Source organism: Heptranchias perlo, chromosome 13 (assembly GCF_035084215.1).
Source record: "Heptranchias perlo isolate sHepPer1 chromosome 13, sHepPer1.hap1, whole genome shotgun sequence".
In the NCBI taxonomy this organism is placed as follows: Eukaryota; Metazoa; Chordata; class Chondrichthyes; order Hexanchiformes; family Hexanchidae; genus Heptranchias; species Heptranchias perlo.
In genome coordinates this window covers 49,851,293-49,857,292 of record NC_090337.1, presented here as the reverse complement: position 1 = coordinate 49,857,292, position 6,000 = coordinate 49,851,293, and positions in this window count along the sequence as shown.

The window sequence follows — 6,000 nt, the reverse complement described above, 5'->3', positions numbered from 1 at the left end:
GCAGCAACATTACCGAGAAATTGCATGTTCAGTGTATATTACATGTTGGCTGGCACTGAGTTACGAGGCAGTAATCAATCTTATGACTGATGATCTCATAAAAGCTTCTACAAGTATGTAAAAATAAAAAGATGAGTGAAGATAAATGTAGGTCCCTTACAGTCAGAAACGAGAGAATTTATAATGGGGAACAAGGAAATGGCAGAGCAATTAAACAAATACTTTGGTTCTGTTTTCATGGAAGAGGACACAAATAACTTTCAGAAATGCTAGGGAACCAAGGGACTCGTGAGAAGGAGGAATTAAAGGAAATTAGTATGAGTAAAAAAAGTGCTGGTGAAATTAATGGGACTGAAAGCCAATAAATCCCCAGGGCCTGATAATCTGCAACCCAGAGTACTAAAAGAGGTAGCCATGGAAATAGTGGATGCATTAGTTGTCATCTTCCAAAATTCTATAGATTATGGAACAGTTCCTGCAGATTGGAGGGTGGCAAATGTAACCCCACTATTTAAAATAGGAGGGAGAGATATAACAGGGAACTACAGACTGGTTAGCCTAACATCAGTAGTAGGGAAAATGCTAGAGTCTACTATAAAGGATGTGATAACAGGACACTTAGAAAATATCAATGGGATTAGACAATGTCAACATGGATTAACGAAAGGGAAATCATGTTTGACAAACCTATTGGAGTTTTTTGAGGATGTAACTAGTAGAATAGATAAGGGAGAACCAGCTGATGGTGTATTTGGATTTTCAGAAGGCCATTGATAAAGTCCCACATAAGAGGTTATTGTGCAAAATTAAAGCACATGGGATTGGGGGTAATATACTGGCATGGATTGAAAATTGGTTAACAGACAGGAAGTAGAGAGTAGGAATAAATGGGTCTTTTTCGGGGTGGCAGGCAGTACTAGTGGGGTACCGCAGGGATCAGTACTTGGGCCCCAGCTATTCACAATATGTATCAGTGATTTGGATGAGGGAATCAAATGTAATATTTCCAAGTTGCTGACGACACAAAACTAGGTGGGATTGTGAGTTGTGAGGAGGATGCAAAGAGGCTTTGAGGTGATTTAGACAAGTTGAGTGAGTGGGCAAATACATGGCAGATGCAGTATAATGTGGATAAATGTGAAGTTATCCACTTCGGAAGGAAAAACAGAAAGGCAGAGTATTATTTAAATGGTGATAGATTGGGAAATTATGATGTACAAATGGACCTGGGTGTCCTTGTACACCAGTCACTGAAAGCAAACATGCAGGTGCAGCAAGCAGTTAGGAAGGCAAATGGTATGTTGGACTTCATTGCAAGAGGATTTGAGTACAGGAGCAAGGATGTCTTTCTGCAGTTATACAGGGCCTTGGTGAGACCACACCTGGAATATTGTGTGCAGTTTTGGTTGTCTTATATAAGAAAGGATATACTTGCCATAGAGGGAGTGCAGCAAAGGTTCACCAGACTGATTCCTGGGATGGCAGGACTGTTGTATGAGGAGAGATTGGGTCGACTCGGCCTGTATTCACTCGAGTTTAGAAGGATGAAAGGGGATCTCATTGAAGCATATAAAATTCTGACAGGGCTGGACAGACTGGATGTGGGGAGGATGTTTCCCCTGATTGGGGGGGCTTGGAACAAGGGGTCACAGTCTCAGGATATGGGATAGGACATTTAGGACTGAGATGAGGAGAAATTTCTTCACTCAGAGGGTGGTGAACCTGTGGAATTCTCTACCACAAAAGGCTGTGGAGGCCGAGTTACTGAATATATTTAAGAAGGAGATAGATAGATTTCTAGACATAAAAGGCATCAAGGGATATGGGGAGAGAGGGAATATGGTATTGAGATAGAGGATCAGCCATGATCATATTGAATGGTGGAGCAGGCTCGAAGGGCCGAATGGCCTACCTCTGCTCCTATTTTCTGTTTCCATGTTTCTATAACTGGACAGATCAACTTTAGCAGTTTATAATAATTAATTAACAGGACACCAAAATGAATAAAAGGTGACTGCTATGGTGCTATCAATGCCTCATTGAGTCTATGCAATGAGTCACTGAGCCATACAGATCAGGAAGGTATCAGGTACATTCCCCAGTTTGTGCCGAGTTGCCTGATCTCAACCAGGGCAGTGGTAGAGGCTCTATAATTGATGACAGTACCCCTGGGCTAAGGAGAGGACAAATCAGCTGAGGTTCCAGCTGCTGATTATTATCCAGCAACTTCTGAAAGTATACATGGGTGGACGTTGGGTGAGGACAGGATTGTACTTGGCTGTGATATGGTTACGGGCACGTACTTTGACGATGGCTAGTGCCCATGGAACTGTACCCTAGCAAGGATTCAGGAGAGGAGACAAAGGGAGAAAACTGATTAGAAAAAAATACTTGCGGTCAGTGATATTTTAGTATAATGAACATTATTTAACCATTTTATAATGCTACCACTCACTTAATTTTTTTTTAAGTAAATACTACTGGAATTTGGAGAAGCTCTTGTTATATATTATTTGGATTTCTGTTTGACTTATGGGACAAGAAAATGAAAACTTAAGAGTAAAAGGGACAATTGATATATTTCAGATTAAGTCAATACCAGCTGCAGTTATGGTACATCTGCCCTTGTAAAAACATTACTGTGTGTATTGTCTGTAACTGACTTGGTGATATAAGTGAAAGGGTTCTATAGACAACATTTGAATTTCTAGTTCCAGTTTTCTCCATCTTCTCTCTTTCTCTCAAAGATACTGCCACAAATTGGAATATGATTCCATGATACTGGTAGCCCTCTGGCACCTCATCCAAGTGACCATTCTTCACATGTGAGCCTGAAAAGTGAATGCTTATCAAGATTTTTAACCAGGGAGCACCACAACTTGCCTAGTCTTATTATCCAAGGCAAACACATACACGGAAACACACACTTTACAATAGGGGTCAATAAATAGCAATTGGTTAAGGGAAACCCCAGCTCCACCAGCTAACTCAGCACTAATTGAAGATATTCCTGGTCAGTGTAACTCAGTACCACATCTGGCAATGCACTAAGTCACGTGTGAAGCCACATTTGAGATTATAATACTAAAAGTGACATTACCAAATGGAGAGTTCTGAAAGAGTGACATTAAATCCACATAATAATCCTTTTCCATTCAAATGGGTGTCTGACACGTATGGAATCCTAACAACAAGCTTAAGAATTTCAAACTCAGACCACTGAGAAATCCACATAAGAGTCCCTTTTTGCCTGATATGGAGTAGACACTTATTCCCCATTGGGATACATCCTATTTACCCAGCCCCAGATAACTTGGGCATAGGTTAGCAAGAGTCAAGGCTTAGAAACATATAATTATAATTTTACAGCACAGAGACGACCATTCACGCCATTGCATCTATAACAGCTCTCTGAAAGTTATCTAATTAGTCCCATGCCCTGCTGTTTCCCCAAACTCCTTTAAAATTTTTCTTTTCCAAATATGTATCCACTTTCCTTTTAAAAGCTATTATGGATTCTGCTTCCTTCAGAGTTTTTGGTAGCCATTCCATGTCCTAACAACAACCTTTTGCATAAACAATTATTCCCCTAATCTCTCCCTTCATTTTTTGGGGAATGATCTTAAATTTATGCCCTCTTGTTACTGATTTGCCAACCAGTGGAAATAGTTTATTCACTATTCTCCTTCTCAAAACCCCCAGTTAGTGACTTCTGATTGTGAGCAGGGATACTCCTAAAGTTTAAGCAGCTAAAATTGCATACGATACCAGCATGGAACACTGCTAAACCTTTCACTGTTTATCAGCCTGTGACCATCCAACCCATTAGGACAAGAGATAGTTATCTGGAGCTGAATGGGAAGAATCTCAGTCCTCAATGAGAAATGTATGCCTCCAGGTTTCATTAGTGAGCTACACTGGCTGGTGAATTAGAATACTGTTGACCTGCCTGGCTTAGGTATCAGAATACCAAAAAAGGCACAGAGCATCAACTTAGTTCCAATCTCCCATCACCAGCCAACTCGACTCTAAAGAGACCCTGCTGATCTCCTCCTCAAGGGCAATAGTCAAGTGATAATCCGAAAGATAACAATTAATATGGCCAACTTTTCTCCTTCACAGGAGTTAACGGGGATGAATTTCCACGGAGCTTTCTCGGATCGTCTGCTGTAACCTCAGCGGAAGAGTCGCAGACACCAGGAAAAACAGCATAAATGGCATTTACATCGTTTTCCCGGGGTTTCCGGAGCTCTTCCATTGAAGTTATGGTAATATGATCGGGAGAACCCTTGAGGAAATTCATCCCGGAGGTGAATTTCCACAAGGCTTCTCCTGATCGTCCACGGAAAAACGGTGGGGATGAATTTCCCTCGACTTCTCCTACTCGTCCACTGTAACTTTGGCGGAACTGCTGTGGAAACCCTTTCCACGGTTTCCACGTTATGGCTGAAGTTATGGTGGGCGAGGAAATTCTTGGCCAGCGTTTTTACTGGGGATTAAATCCTGAATAAGAAAACTAGGAGATTAAGAAAAAGTGGAGTTTGGGATCGTTTATCATTTAAACGTAAAGATCGCATATTAATAACAGAACATATTCATCTTGTTTTGTAGATCAGTTTTGTGAGACTAAGATTTTCAGTTCTTTCACCCCCCCATAGACATTTGCTCCATCCTGGAGTCTCCCAGGTAGGAGTTTGACCTATCAGGGATATCTACAGTATGTGTGTCATGGCTGGGGCATTTGTCAGATAAACAATATACAGTATCCTTTTGAATATTAAAGCCTGGAATTTTGCCTGCCGTGTTTAGATATTTAGAACATTTATTTCAAAAGTTCCTGTCTTCACAGACTAGTTTACGCCTCCTCATTGCCGTTTTGTTAATAACCAGGATTTAGCATTTTCCTGTCGACTTAAGCGATTGTTTTTTTAAAAAACCACCTGTGTCAGTATTCTCACTTTCTTTCAAAAGGACTGGAAGAGGTGAAAATTTCACAAGAGGTAAAGTGAGAATTCATTAATTTATGAGGCAGTTAAAGGAGACTCTACTGTCTCAAAAGCCATTGTAAGCCTTTGAAGTGGAAAGTGATAGCAATTCTTTTCCAACCAAAATCTTCCTTTCTGAAACGACCCAGCAGAAAAATTAAACTTTCTGACTGCTAAATGCAAAGCACTTAGTTAAAATAAATTTGGTACAGATGATTAATGCCTGGGAGATAAGTCCTGTCTGAATTCCTTCTTTTGCAGCAGTCCATTCTGCAGTTTCATGTACATCATTGATTGATTTAATGTAACATTGATTAGTCAAGTAAAGGTTTTGATGGACTGGAAGTTAAATAATTCTGGTACAGAGACAATACCATACTCTAAGTGCTGGGGCTAAAGGATATTGCCCATAGGTATACTGGTATCCCTCTGTAGGTACTGTCATTTGTTATATTCAGTGGCATGCTTTTACCTGTTTTTTTCCCCATACATGTGCACTATTGTATGGATGGACCTTATACAATATGTCAGAGGTTTATATGTACAGTCAGTCACTCTGTATTTAGAATAATCTGACTTGGATGTAAATGCAGTACAATAAAATGTAACACCCCAGCAGTTTTTTTTCTTAAGTTGTTTGGTTTGTCTTGAATAATTGGCTTACAGTTTGTGTGTTTAAAAGTATAACATCCATTTCAAAAGATTGATGAAGCAACAGAATAGGGGGCCTTGCATTCTGCCTTTCAGATTCACCTTTTTAAAATACACCAGCATCACAATATACAGTAATCTGTAAATCAGTTATAAAAATAAAAATCATACAGAATCCATATTTTTCCAATTTTACACAAAAAAAGTTATAAAAAAGTCCCAATAACTTGGCTTCATACACCAGCATTACAGTAAAGCACTTCTTTCCATATAAGAATTATATTTTCATTACAAATAAATGGTACAACCCTTAAAGCTGTTTTCCCTTCTAATATGTATCTTCATATTGATCTAAGTAGATTAT